Consider the following 14,761-nt stretch of genomic DNA (forward strand, 5'->3'; position numbering starts at 1 on the left):
GGTCCCCAAACCTGAAAGAGGTGGTAAGTGTCTTCTAAAAGGTGCTCAGCATCATCAGCTGCCATCTGAAGGTACATTCTCCTCTTCCATAAAAACTGCAGTGGTATCCAAACTAATCCAAGAAGCATCCCGTTCATGCTGAATTAACAGCTCAAATTAGGCATAATGTCAAAATATGAGGACTTCTATGTAATTATGAGAATAGCACCACCTGCCTCTAATTAAGTTGCCTAAACAGTTAATTTAAAATAGTGCAATCATTAAAAATAAAGATACTCAACATTTTGGCAGCTCAATGGGAGGCTAGCCTTCTTCATGCAATTAACTCTAACAAAGGGTCATTAATTAGGGGGGAGGAATAGTTCAGTGGTTTGAGCATTGACCTGCTAAAACCAAGGTTGTGAGTTTAATCCTCAGAGTGGGGGCATTTAGGGATCTGGGGCAAAAATCTGTCTGGGGATTTGCCCTGCTTTGAGCAGGGGGTTGGACTAGATGATCTCCTGAGGGCCCTTCCAACCCTGATATTCTATGAGTCTAATCTGGTTTTGGATTAATAGACTATTTTTGCAGCAGTCTGACAAAACAGTGAGCTACCTCTGGTTGGTTAAGTTCCTGCCAAAAGAAGCTGAAACGCCTGAGAATTAGAAGTACATATTTACATGGAAAATGCTACATTTATCTTACTACTTTCATTGCTCTTCACTATAATCCCAAAGGTTGAGCATTCAGCAGTCTGTAAAGCTTTTAATTAAATGGGAAGCCATAAGAAAGGCTGAATCCCTTCCCTCCTTCCCCCTTTTCTTAATTCCTTGTGTAGAGAAATTGCTGTCAACTAATTAGGAGGAAATATTACTGGATTCCTACAGGAACATAAATACACATTTTGGGCCAGAGCCTCATCTTGCATAAACTGGCAGAGCTTCATTGACTGCCATGGAGATGTGCTGATTTACACTGGCTCATGGATCCTCTGTGTGTTTCCAGGGTTGGTTTTAATAACAAAAAGAAACAAAAATCTGTCCCAGCCACAAGACAACACAACTGATTTTTCAGGATCTGTATGGCCTTTGTGGTTACAGAGCTCTTAGTGTAACCTGGCGTGTGTGAAATCAGACACAACCAAACCGGACAGCTGGACTGCAGATAACAGAAGTAGCTGTAGCTGAGCAGAGAAGTGTAACTGCTGATCAAAATAAATTAACTTATGAGACTAAACTTCCAAACAGCAGCACCTGAGAGGTGTCAGCAGTCTGGGAAGTAATCATGTGTGCAGTTTAGGTGCCAATTAAAATGTTGGCCTAGATGATATTTTATCCTTAAAAACAAGTTTTCAGCAGCTGTCCTTGGGCCTGATCCTGTAAGGTGCTGAATTCCTGATTCTCCACCACCTTATGTAGCTATTTACACCGTGGCAAAGTGGGTGAAAGAGGTAACCCAATCAGAGTTCTCCACTCAGATCTGCTTCACAGGTCTTTTATAATTGTGCTTAAGGAGTCCTCAAGGTTCAAGACAGGGAAGAATCAGACCCACTGTCAGGCCCTAGGGTGATGGAATGTGGAGAAATTATTAACCCTTAAAAACTAGAGGGTGGCACCCATGGGTGATTCTGTAGGCTGAGCTGTACACCCAGGGAGAGAGAGGAGCCTATCGAGCAGCTGCCAGTGATGTGTAGTCAGCAGCACAGGGTGCCAGACAGATTCCTCTGTATACAGTGAAGGGGAGGAGATTGAGTTTATGGAGGGGGGGTACAGACACCCCCCCCAGCCCTTACACTTACCCTGCAGTTACTTCTTTACCTTCCCCCATTTCCCTCACACACACCTGAACCCAGAAGTTCAGATATCTCCCCCACCAGCACCCTCCTTTACACCCCCAAGCCATGGTGGGGTTCCCTTACCCCTCAATCTTCAGGGCTCTTCTTCCAGAACCAATATTTGTGGCAGATGAGCTGATTAAACCCAGGGTTTATTATAAACAGGCCTTGCTTTTTCCTCCCTGTCTCCCCTCCCCTCATATCTGCTCCCCCCATTGTCACTACCTGATCCCTCTGGTCCCTGCTACTTGGCCCCCCCACCCTTTCCTCACTGCTCCCCCTAAAAGCCATCCCCAATGACTGCTCATGTCCGTTAGACTCCCAGCTACACAATCTGTCCACACAGCAAGTTACGTGGCAGCTTCTGATATATGTGTAGGCAGAGGGGCACCAAAGACATTTCTTTGCTTGCAGGGGGCAGGAAATGCCTGGGCCTGGTTTTCCTTAAAATCACTGTGAGGGTGGGCATATAACAGGAGCATGGTGCCCAATTAGGCCATGAAGAGGCACCTGTAGGGGTGTTAGGCATAATTGGTGATCAGTCTCAGCTGGGAAGGACATGGCTCTTTATAAAGGAAGGAGCCCAATGCAGTGGAAGACAGACCAGAGAGGGAGTTCTAAGAGGCAGTGTTTTGAAAGATGAGTGAGTGTGAATGCTACAAGTATTAGGCTGGGTCCTAACAAGAAGTCCTGGAACAGGAAGATGGGGGAGCTGGAAGGGAAACTCTGGAAGTTGAGGTGGTGAAGGAAAACTGCTGGGGTAAAGAGAACCCTGGGCACTGACAGTCAAAAGCCAAAGGTTTATGGGTGATAGTGACTCTCTCTTCAGTAGGCCCCCAAAAAGGGCTTAGTGTAGAGTTGAAACCAAGCAAGTTCTAAGACAGGGAGAAACAAGGGGTTCTTGCTGTTGTGAGCCCAAGACAAGGTTGGCTTAAAGCACTGGGAGTTGAGGGGGACTAGAAGTACTTCATGCTGAGACTTTGTTCAGTGGTCTATGTTGGAAAATCTTGGGTGAGGTGAGGACCTGCAGGAAGAGAGGCTGATGAACCTGGAACTTTGGTATTGTTTTATGTGGACTTGGGACTAGAGTACCTGAAAGGGGTGTGGAACCAGAGGGCTGAGTTGCAAGAAGAGGTGACCCAGCCCTGGACAAGAGCAACTGGGCTAGGCAACACCAGGTGCCCCCTAGAGGTGAGTCCACACTTCTACAATCAGATGGTTTTTTGTTTTTTTGTTTTCTGACTTTCATTGAAATCAATAGGGCTATTCATTGTTGCCTAGAATTTCCTGAAATCTTGGCTGTGATCAGCTGCAATATTCCAAGGTTACTGTGTTACATATAGGCAAACAGGAAAATGCTGTCACCTGAGTGTACAGACTTCTTTTGCTTGGCCAATAAGAGACTATAATACTGAGGTCCTCACTACGTCACTCTCACTTTGTGAATGACGTTCCAGCTGCATCCCCACGCTTGTGAGCAGGGGTTGTAGAACTAGATCTACTTTATCAAACTACACATGTTAATTAGAGCGGCTCAAATTTTCTAGCAGAACAGTTTTTCTATTGGAAAATGCTGATTCCACAAAATCAAAACAGTTTTGTGGGAATATATCACTTGAATTTTGTGATGAGAAATTGAAGTGCTTTATTTAGGTCCAGTCGGGTGTTTCATTTCAATTTATATTATGTATTATCATGGCCAAAACAATAAAGTTGAAACAAAGGGCTTTTTGCTTTTCAAAATGAAGCATTTTGATAAAGTTGTTGTGGCACTTCAAAATTTTTGTTGCAGTGGAAACATTGAAATTTGAAATTTCGGGTGGGAGTTTGAGACCAAAGGAAATTTCAAAATGTTGGCATTTCCCATGGAATGGAAATTCCAATTTCAGACCAGTTCTAATATTTTCAGCAGCCTCATAGAAGTGGGAGAGCTTTGCAGTGCTTGTGTACATTCAAACATAACTTCATTAATTCAAAGACATCCATTTTAAGTTCCTTAGCATTTACGCCCCTTTACAACATGGGATGTCCCTGCAGCTGAGGGGAGAAGGGGGGTGGTTCTTATGGGTAAAGATGGACAAGTTTTGTTTTGTTTTTTTTTTTGCATAGGGGAGACTACTTCCCTGCTACAGCTCTTACTCCTGTAATGCAGTGTGCTGTGGTAAACATGCAGGGAAATCCCTTGGTAAGAAAACAGCATTTTTATTACTGTTCTTGGCCTTTCCTTTGCCAATAAGGCACAGTGTTCTATTTTTGAGTCATGCTTGTTATCTCAGACTCCCTTGGAGCAAATGTTAAGTCAGTTATGTTAAGGTTAATGGATTTTTCAAAATAAAAACTCAATTGGCTGGTAGTACCATGACCTGCCAGGAGGGACATAGGAGAGTAAAAAGTAGCCTTCAGAGCTTTCCTCCTATGGACATCTGAAACCTGGGGCATCTTCACAACAAAAGTTCAACAACTGTGTGATAAGATTAAGGTCAGAGGGCTAATGTCTTTGATAGAATGCAATGATCAAAATATTGATGTGGGTGAAAACCTCAAACCCACACAAACCAGCTAATATTAAACTACTCAGGGCCGGCTTTATGACCCACGGAGCTCAATTGGAATACTCATGGCGGTCCAGGGCTTCAGCGGCGGGGGGTCCGCTCTGGGATTTCCGCGGCACCAAACAACCCCCTGCAGCCAAAGACCACCGGTGTGGGGCCTGATTCCAGGGAATTGGGTGAATCGGTTTAAAGCCGGCCCTGGAACTACTCAAGCTAGTACACCTCTACCCTGATATAACGTGACCCGCTATAACATGAATTCAGATATAACACAGTAAAGCAGCTCTCTGGGCAGGGTTGGTGCAAGAATGTTTCATGCCCTAGGCAAAACTTCCACGCAGTTTCACCTATAATGCAGTAAGATTTTTTTTTGGCTCCCATGGACAGCGTTATATTGAAGTACAGGTGTACAAAGGACCTAAAGAAAGCTCAGATTTTGACTCAATCTACAAACTTGTTAAAATCTCATTCTTCCTCTCCAGAACAACACACAAACCCTTAAATGGCTTTATCCCACCTACCAGACAAACAAAATGTTTCTCCCTTTTTTCCCTTCAGCAGTTTTAACTGTTTTCAGATGCAGTCATTAAAAAAAAACAACTAAGTTTACCTAAGTGCAGGATTTGTTTTCTTAAGAGTTGATCCAAGTATAGAACAAATAAGTTTCTCAGCTAGAATGTAGAAACAGCTGATTAGGGTTGGTTTAATGTTTTTCATGATTAAAGTATGCACTGCTGAGTAAATAGAAGAGGAAATATATATTTGACTAGCTGCTAATTATGCTGAGCTACTCCCAATTTGTTAGATTTTTTTCCCATTACAAAGAACTGAAAGCAGCATTGATTAAAAACTTTAATATTTAGCCTATGTTGAGGGAAATGGCCTTGGAAATAAGCCAAATGTTAATTATTTTTCTAAACCTTTCTTATGTATTATTTTGAAGTTTCTTGTAAGATGGCTTGACAAGAAGAACATTACATGACTCCAAGGTGACCTAGAAGCAATTTTTTTTAGAAGTTGAATTGGTTGCTGCTGCTCCATTAGGATTTTTATAAGTCCTTCAGTGGTTTAGGGCTGTCATTTTTCCCTTGGTTTTTTTTACATGCTATAAGGTTAAGATAAAACTCATTCCAAAATAATTATTCAATCTCAGAAGCAACCTTATTGTAGGATAATATAGCAAAAAAAATTGTATGTCTACTTACAAATAGCAGTTTACACTGCAAATACTTTCCTGTGTAGACAAGGCCATGGACATATGAGGAATATTAACTGTGGGCTCCATTTATTTATTTTTATTTTTTTTCCTGAAGAACCTGTTGGTGGTGGGTGGTATCTCTCAGGTTACATATTGTTAACTCTCTCACACTAATTGAAGATATTGATGAATTTTTAACAAAGGCTTGCTTTTTTCAACATGTTAATTAGCCATTGGAGTTGTGCATTAACAGGCAAAAACAATTTTAGACAAGGGACTAAATATTCCTTCTCCTCTAAACTGCTCAAATTTAACTTGCCTTGGGTCATGAGATGCCATTTCATAGTTCTCCAGTTATCACTGGATTGACAGGATCTAATTTTTTTAATATTAAAAACAAGGGTGGGACACACACACACACACACAAAACCCCACTTACAACCTCAGACTTTTCTGGCTTTCTTTATTCATTGCCCCCCTCCCCCCAAAAAAGACATGACCCTCTTCTCTCTCTCTCTCCCCCCACCATCTCTTTTTCAGGCCACCTTATAGCTGTTGCTGTTCTTGTAATATGAATAATTTCAAGGTAATATAACTATGCTGATCTCAGGATATCCAAGTTCTTTACAAACTTTATTCATTAAACCCTCAGTGTCTCATTTCTAAACTTGTCAGAATTCTAATCTTCTTTGTTTGTTTTGATGGATAATATTGATGTTCAAGTGTTTTATTTTTATCTAAATTTTCAGTTGGCTTTTAAGCATATTTTTAGTGATTTAAATATTCAGTTTCTGGGAAATCATGGGGGGGTCAATCTATAATTTAAATTATAGTAGACTGTGAGATTCAAAAAGTTAGCTTTATAACTGTTAAAACCCAAGTTGTCAACACCATGTGTCAAAATGTATAAAATAGCCTTAACTCAAACTTAGGATGACCAGACATCCTGATAAAATCAGGACTGTCCCGATATTTAGGTGTTTGTCCCACGTCCTGACCAATCTTTGGTCGGGACGCAATTTGTCCTGATATTTCGCTTCGCCGGCAGCACTCAGCTGCTTTTTCCCCCTTCTCGCTGCTCCGCCGGCAGCACTTGGCTTTTTTCCTCTCCGCCGGTGGACACCCCCCCCCGCATTGTGTCCCGATATTTTCTCCCTCTCATCTGGTCACCCTACTCAAACTCTAAGTTCTCAAGCAGCATTTTTGTTACTTTGCTTATCTGTACATTTCAATTAGGATCAATGGAAATATTTTGTCTGTGTGGATGCTGAAATCAATACTTACCAATATTTTCCCAATAAAACTCTAATGGTTCCAAGCCTGCATACTGTGGGGCTGGGATGCGGGGAGGAATCCTGACTGTCTTAAAACTGTCAGGTGTCATAGTAGTAAATTTCTGTTTTTCTTATAGGGATGTGCACTGAGACTGCAGTGAGTTCTGTGAAAACTATTTACTGGCAAATATATTTTTTGTCTGATCCTCCACCTTCCTCATTACTTTAGGGTTTAATTTCACAGGAATAACAATTTGTGAGTATGATGGATTGATTTCCAGGTTGTGCCTGATAAAGGCATTCTGAATGTATGTAATGATAAATATAAATATTTATCATTACAACTTCTGCCTCAATCAACATTTACCTCTTAAATCAATACATCTGTTTAACAGCCATCTGAAGAGAATTCGTGATTTGCTTATTGCTCCCATTGCACAGAGGGGCCAAGTGTCTCACGTGAGGTCACACTGTAATTAACAATCTAGTCTGCATCCCCCAAAGCCAGTGCAGAGCTGGCACCTTTCCTCCCCTTCAATCAGCTGAGAACAGGCACTAGAAGCTGCTATGCTGCATATACCTCCGCAGCTTCATCAAGTGTGTGCTAATGTTCTGCCAGCCTCTACTACTAGAAAATCTAGTGTCTGTCCCACATGACCCAGCCCCCCCCCGCCGCCCCCCCGTAACTTGTTTTGCTATTTGTCGCTGCCTAATGGTCTATTATTCTGCCCAGATCACTTGTTTTGCTGCTCATTTGACTCTGAATAATGAACTTTGCCAGCCAATTGACTCTCTGTATAATTAACAGGGATGGCAGGGCCTTGTTTGTGCCCAGTGTGACATTTGATGGCATGGGAAGGATTCAGATAATTTTTTGCCATCCACTTGGTTTTCTGCATATTCATCACAGTAGATGTAGATGACACTGGTTATAATACCAGCAGCAGGTGCTGGTCACTCTTACCTGCTACCCTGGTGGTGGTGCGATGGTGGAAAACTTGTAGAAAAATGCTGGTGTGGCCAAGGCTTCGTTATCATTGTAATTTAATATGGCAAAAACTCATTTCCTTATCTATCCTCCAAAATGTCCAGGACACTAACAGCACCACCATCCTCCCCATCACTCAAACCTATAACCATGGGATTATCTCTGCCTCCTCTACCGCCTTGTCTCACTCATCTTTGTTCAAGTCCTGCTGCTTCATCCTAAATAACATGCCTAAGTTCCACCCTATTCTTTCGATCCCTACCCTAAATGCTCTCATTCAGGCCCTCTTCTCCTGACTTAGATTTCTACTGCACCATCCTCCTTGCTGCCCTCCCCAAAAGCAATGATCCTTCCGCTCCAGTCTCTGCCAAACACTGCTCCTAAAACAATCTTCCTTGCCCACCATTCTGACCAGTTCACTGCCTTATTTTAATATGTAGCCCTTGTGTGGCGCTTTTATCAGATCTCAAAGCAACTCACAAAGAAGCTCAGTATCATTATCCCCAGTGATGAGCTGCCAAAATCTTAACATCCAGTTCCCTACCAAGTCTTTGGCGGCGGGTCCTTCATTCACTCCAGGTCTTCGGTGGCACTGAAGGACCCACCGCCGAAGACCCGGAGTGAGTGAAGGACCTGCTGCCAAAGACACAAAGCGCTGCCCGGTGAGTACAAGCCCCATGTGGTTGTTTTTTTTTTTAAGTCATCCCTGTGGGGGCCCCATTGAAACTGTTTGAATCAGGCCCTGCACTTCCTAAAGCTGGTCCTGCACATCGGGGTTGCAAAATTGTGTCGGGGGCTGGGTAGGAAAGGCTGTGACTCCCAAAACAGCCTGTCCTTCCATCTGACCCCCACCCATGTCCTGCCTCCGACTGCCTGCCTCAGAACCCACAACCCATCAAGCCCCTCGCTCCTTGTTCCCTGACCACCCCTTCCTGAGACACCCACCCACACACACCCTAACTGCCCTCCAGGACCTCACCCCCTACTCAACTTGCCCTGCTCCCTGTCCCCTGACTACCCCGACTCCCACGCCTACCCAATACCCTCCATTCCCTGTCCCCTGACTGCCCCCCTAGAACCTCCAACCACTCAGTCCCCCTTATCCAACCCCTTCTCCCAGCTGTGGCCAGGCCCCCTTACCATGCCGCTCAGGGCAGCGTGTATGGATGCCTTGCAGCCCACTGGAGCTTGCAGCCCCACCCCCTTACCATGCTGCTCAAAGCAGCAGGAGTTGCAGAGCTGCCCAGGAGCAGTCCAGAGTGCTGGCGCCGGTGGCATGGCACATTGAGGCTCTGCGAGAGGGGGGAAGGCAGGGGAGGGGCCAGGGGAACCTCCCCGGCCGGGAGCTCAGGCAGGCTGGACAGGATGGTCCCACGGGCCGGAGTTTGCCCGCCCCTTTGATGACCGGTTGTAAACGAGCTTCTAAATTTAACTGGTTCGCGTGAACTGGCTCCAGCTCACCACTGGGTATAATGTTCGTTCTTGTAACCATTGTGAATAACTCTTCAAGATGAGAGAAAAGGGTGATACTTGTCACACACCAACGCCCCTCAGAGGATCCCTGGGCACCTACAGTTATAATGGGAGGGTGGGGAGAGGGAAAGAACTTGCATTTGCTCCCAGGCTGGTCCCTGCCTTTACAGCCAGCTGGAGACACCTAGACTATGTAGACTTCCCTGCAAGAGCTCTGGTGGAAATGAGGGGAAGTAATTCCAAACTCACGAGGAATTCTCTGCTAAAAATGAACCCTGCTACAGTCTGAGTGTTAAATAGGGAAGACTGTAAAACAAATAAACACAAGTGACATTGTCTAGTGTGGGGTTTTTTCTCTCTATTGGCTGATAGGAGGCCAAATTACCTACTGTCTGGAGTGGCGTTTTGGGACTTCAAATAAACCAAGACTTTTTTTTTTTTGAGGCAATAGAGAAGTTAATTCACCTCTATCAAGTCTACAGCACAAAGCAAGCCAATAATACCTTCGAGAGCTCTCCTTTTTTCAGGTTATAGTTCATACCCATCTAGTATAGGCAGATAACAATGTTTACTATCACTTTATGACTTAGTCAGCTAGTGAATTGCACTTAAAATAATGGAATGAAGCCATTTGTTCTTTTCCTGTTTTCCATTGTATTTATCCAACTCCCCATGGCTGAGCAGTTAGGGAAGAAGGGGAAAAGATTGTAAATTGGTAGGTATACCGGCTGGGGATGGTACAATAAAGCCCCAAACTCTTTCCTCATGAACTAGAGCCTTTATGAACTAGAGCTGTCTAGAACCTGAATTCCTGTTTTGTAGGAAATGCTGTGATTTTTTTGAGGAGTTTGTTCTGAATTGGAAAGGGGTTTTTTGTTCCAAAACTTCCCACAGTTTTTGGAATTTTTTTCATACCATTTAAAAAACTTACTTATTTTGGGCCAATTGTGAAACATTTTATAATATAAAATTTCTATCCAACTTTGTATTGAAACATTCCATTTCGAGATGGTCAAGATGGAATGTTTGACCTGATTGATATGCTTCACTTCAGGTTTTTCTACAATGTCAATCGATTTTCGTTACTGCAGAATATTTAGGTATTGATGAATCAGCACTTTCTGACAAATGTTCAGTCAGAAAATTTTAAACAGCCCCATTAGTAACTCATCATATATTCAAGAGCAAAGCGACTCAGCTGTGGTGACAGCTACTAACAGCCTTCCCAGCTTTCAGCAAGCTGTAAAGGGAGAAGACTCATCCTCCACTCTAAATAGCCACCAGAGCAGCACCCGCTTCCACTTTGCTTTCATAGTCCCAGCCCAGGTCATCCATGTGATAAGCAGGGAACCTGGGCCTTCCTGGTAATCCCTTATGTGCTGCAGTTTTTAAGAACCACCTTTTACCTTGTCACAACCAATGTTGCCAGCTCTCTCTCTTACCACAAGTCTTGCAATATCTGCTATTCTTCTCAAAGCCCCAGCTCCTGGGGTCATGTGAAGGTGAGAATCTCAAGTTTAATTTTTTTTAAAAGTTTGTTTCTAGCCCTTATGGTTGTGGAGAAAAGCTTTAAAACATGATCTGAGTGTATCATAAAGCTCCAAAAGCAATGAGGCAAACAAAACCTGTAATATATTATTTTTTAAATTTCTTTAAAAAAAAGCCAGTCACGACTTTGGGGCACTTATTTTATTTTGAAGGTTTGGGACTGGCAAGGCCTCTTAAGTGCAGCCAAGTCAGTCCATGTGTGACACTTGTCACCAGATTTCCCTAAATAAAATGGTTACCAGAACAGTTACAATGAACATATTCAAATATACTCGGGTGTTTAAAGTGTGTGCTTGGGCAGGTGTTGGGACACTCATAAGAACAAAGCTGAGTCCTTCACATCATGACTTCATTCCTTGCGCAATATGATCAGTATTTTGTCTCATGCCTAGTACTATTTTTGCAGAGGTGGTTGAGGTTACTGTGGCTTTTTTTAGCCAGTCCAGTGATTTATGAAGCTACAGTCGGGTCTGAATTCTGCACACTACAGTGTTGCTATCCACAAAGCTTGGGGATATAGCTGCATTGAAACAGGCCCAGGCTATCTCCGGAACCAGATCTCCGCCTGTGCCTAGGATATGCATCAATAGTGTTTAATAGATATAATGGAGGTCTCAGCTTTGCTTGTAGGAGCTGGAGACAGGTTCTTCTAATCAACTTATTTAGTTGACTCTTAGATTTGGAAAAGAATTCCTATCCGGTCAAAAAGTGAATCCTGCTCTTCCACCACGGTTTTCCACAATAGTTAAAAGAAGGGAAAAGTTGTAACTAACCACATACTTATGATTAGGGGAGAGGACCATGGGAGATGAAACAAAGAAGCCAATAGACTACTTTAGAATGTATTGTCTGTCGAGCTGAACCTAGGCCATGAAGTGCTAAATTCAATTCAAGCTTGGAAAGTTTGAGAGGGTTTGCTCCTGGCGTTCCAGTTCAGACCCATCTTTAACACATTACAGATGGGCAATTAATCTATAAAGTGCCACATTATGTCGGGAAAACTATTGCTCTGAATGCTCTGGCCAGAAGTGAAGTGTTTTTTATTCTTTATGAGCAGCTCTGGTCTGTTTCAGTGAGCTCCCTGCTGGACAGCCTGAGAACTCTTGCAGTTAACAGAACAAGTATGCATCAGAATGTGAAGACCAGGCACTAAAATCAGAATCTAGAGAACTGCAATGATTGCCAATTTGGGTGGAACTCTTACATGTACATGGTAACAAGATGACATATGGTGATGTCTCAGGGACTTTCTCTCCACAGTTAGGACCAACTGCAACAATTATAAAAATGAGGCACGATGGATCCTCAAGAGTGACACCCCTTGGCTCAGGGAACTGAACTTTCTAGGCAGGGACACTTTGTCTTTGGGAAATCCTACCACTGAAGATTAGTGGCATCGAATCCTGACACCTTCAGTATGCAACGTAAGACCCATCTCTTTGCCAGAGCTTTCCCGCAATAGTAACCAACCCCAAAGAGTGCATGGAAGGAAAGAAGCAATAGAAAGAAATAGGACTGAAAAGATTGTTCTGCTCCCTCCTTCCTAACCTAAGCACAAGAATGTGTTTGGGGTTTTTTTGTGTGTGTGGTGGCTTTCTAAAATCTTTTAGAAAGGTATTCAGTTATTGCCATAATGAGCTTGCCATAAACTCACAGACAGGAAGAGACAGATGGGCATGAATGGGGCGCAACATGATTTTGCGTTTAAACTAGTGGACTTTTTTCTTCAAAGCAGGATTTCAGAGACTGCATGAGAGAGTTTAAAAATTGACCCCACAGAAAGAGGACATATTCTGATGGAACATGGCAAAGAAATTCTTTTCAAGGTTGGACTTGAATACACAAACAACTGCCATCCTGGTGCTCCTCTTCCTGCAGGATCCATATGATGTGATCCCCTGCCAACAGACTTCTCTTTATCCTAGCAAAGCTCTGCAGAAAAGCTTTCTCTTTGGACTGCTGAGCAGCAGCTCTTTCTCGTGCATGCATTTTTCTTTTAATTATAATTTTGACTGTATCTATCTCAACTCATAAGTGTGAAATTAACTAGTTCAGATTATGTAAACATTAAAGTAATTTAAAGTGAACTGTCACCTTCCAGTCTTGGCTGGAATAGAGAATAGTACTGTACATGTAACACCACACAGTCGCATTGCAGGAATAAATAACTTGACATTTTGATTTATCTGAAGCTTAACAAGGGATTCCCTCTTACTGGAATTTTAGTCATTCCATTTGAACTTAATATGCATTTGAAACTGTGGTTTATAAAATAGATTTTGCACTTTCAAACTTGGCTTCTTTCTTACTACCAAATACTTCTGAGTGATCTCTTCCCCCAGTGATACCAGCCACAGCTTTCGTGACTGGCTCATCAGCCCATCATTATTTTATATTTATTACCTTTCCTGCCAGTGAAAATCTTATAAGGGCAATGGATTATTCACCTCTTTTTGGTTTAAATGTGATTTGTTTCAGCTCAGATTAATAATTACATTAGTAGTGCATTTCTGCTTTAAGGTTTCTAACTGAAAGTATCCTGTGATTCTTACTCAAATACTTGTTTTTAAACAGGAAATAAGATTTTACACCATTTCCTTGTGATCAATGAATGTTTAAAGGGACAAATCAAGTAAAATATTTTTAAACCTGTTACAAAATTTTAAATCTATTAGTTAATTTACTTTTCACCATTTATGCTATTTACTTTCTGATTTCTCTTACCTCCCTCAGTAATGGAATGTTTATCATGCAGTGTTAGGATTTACTACCTGATGATGAACTGGATACACCTTTTTTATAGTTTTATCTCACGTGGTGAAGCAGCAGATTCCAAATTTCACCAAGTTTATCTTCCCACCGAGCTAACAACTGCCAGCCTGATCCGATTGTGACTCGGGTTATTTCAAAGCTATTAGGCCAGTGAAACAGAGCAGCCTTGGGGTCAAGCTCTTGCAAATGTATCTCAATTACCTACCTTTGTACAGTACTTCGCCAAACCCCATTCTCTACCATAGAGGCAATAAGTTCAGCATGTGATCTGCACATAGGATGTGCGTCAATGGAACATTGAATGATTGCTGATGTCCTCTTCAACATGGTTCTGATTAATAGCTAATTTGAGCCCTTATCAGCAAATTAGGGTATTGTATAAACTTTCTGCACGTTCACTGCTTCTTGACTTAGGCAGTGATCTGTCTGTTACTATCCCCTGGCTGGAATCCTGGCAAGAGAAGAGACTTGCCTGTTCAATATATCAGCTGAAGTCTTAAAGATTTTGCAATTTTTTTTTAATCTCTTCAAGGCCCTATTCTCTTCTGCTGTGACCCTATTAAAGTCCAGTGAGGCTACACGAACAGAGGCACATACAGTCTGAAATCAGGTTAGGCTGAGTAATGATCCATTCCATGCACAGAAGAAAACACAATACAAGTAACTGAAAGACTCAAAATAGAGGTCTTGATTCAGCAAAACAGTTAAGCACCTGCTTAAATCCATTACTACTGCTATGAATTTGTATTTTGATAGTTCCTAGAAGCTAGGGCTCCATTCTGGTAGGCACTGTACAAATATATAACAGAGGGCCCCTGTCCCAGAGAACTCGTAATGTAAGCTCATAGGCAAGAGGTGGCTACAACAAATGAAGAGGGGAAGCACAAGGAAACAATCATGGTCAGTACTGAAAAAGGTTGGTCACCACTAACTAGCTGTCTAACCATCACGGAGTTTTCTGTAGGCATTACAGCACTTGCCTACCTTTAATGACTTCCATTGGACTTAAGCATGTGCTTAACTTTAAGCATGGGTTTAAGCACTTTGCTGAATTGCGGCCATCATGCTCCAGCCAACTGCTTTAATTGTGGACCAAGATGAATTTCTTGAGAGTAGTGACCGCTGCAATTATTACATGAGACC

At 42.5% G+C, this 14,761-nt stretch overlaps 1 long non-coding RNA gene across 3 annotated transcripts; it reads left to right on the forward strand.

The window, feature by feature from the left end:
- The first annotated feature begins 2,429 nt into the window (after positions 1-2,429).
- LOC120370808 lies at positions 2,430-12,873 on the forward strand. Of its 3 annotated transcripts, XR_005583952.1 has the most exons (4): positions 2,430-3,004; positions 3,923-3,998; positions 11,920-12,270; positions 12,582-12,873. It is a non-coding gene; the product is annotated as an uncharacterized LOC120370808 (long non-coding RNA). The 3 variants fall into 3 exon arrangements; XR_005583951.1 differs by having other exon boundaries at positions 11,920-12,873; XR_005583953.1 differs by having other exon boundaries at positions 12,107-12,873.
- Positions 12,874-14,761: the final 1,888 nt, after the last annotated feature.

This window comes from Mauremys reevesii, linkage group 8, assembly GCF_016161935.1.
Source record: "Mauremys reevesii isolate NIE-2019 linkage group 8, ASM1616193v1, whole genome shotgun sequence".
Lineage (NCBI taxonomy): Eukaryota > Metazoa > Chordata > Testudines > Geoemydidae > Mauremys > Mauremys reevesii.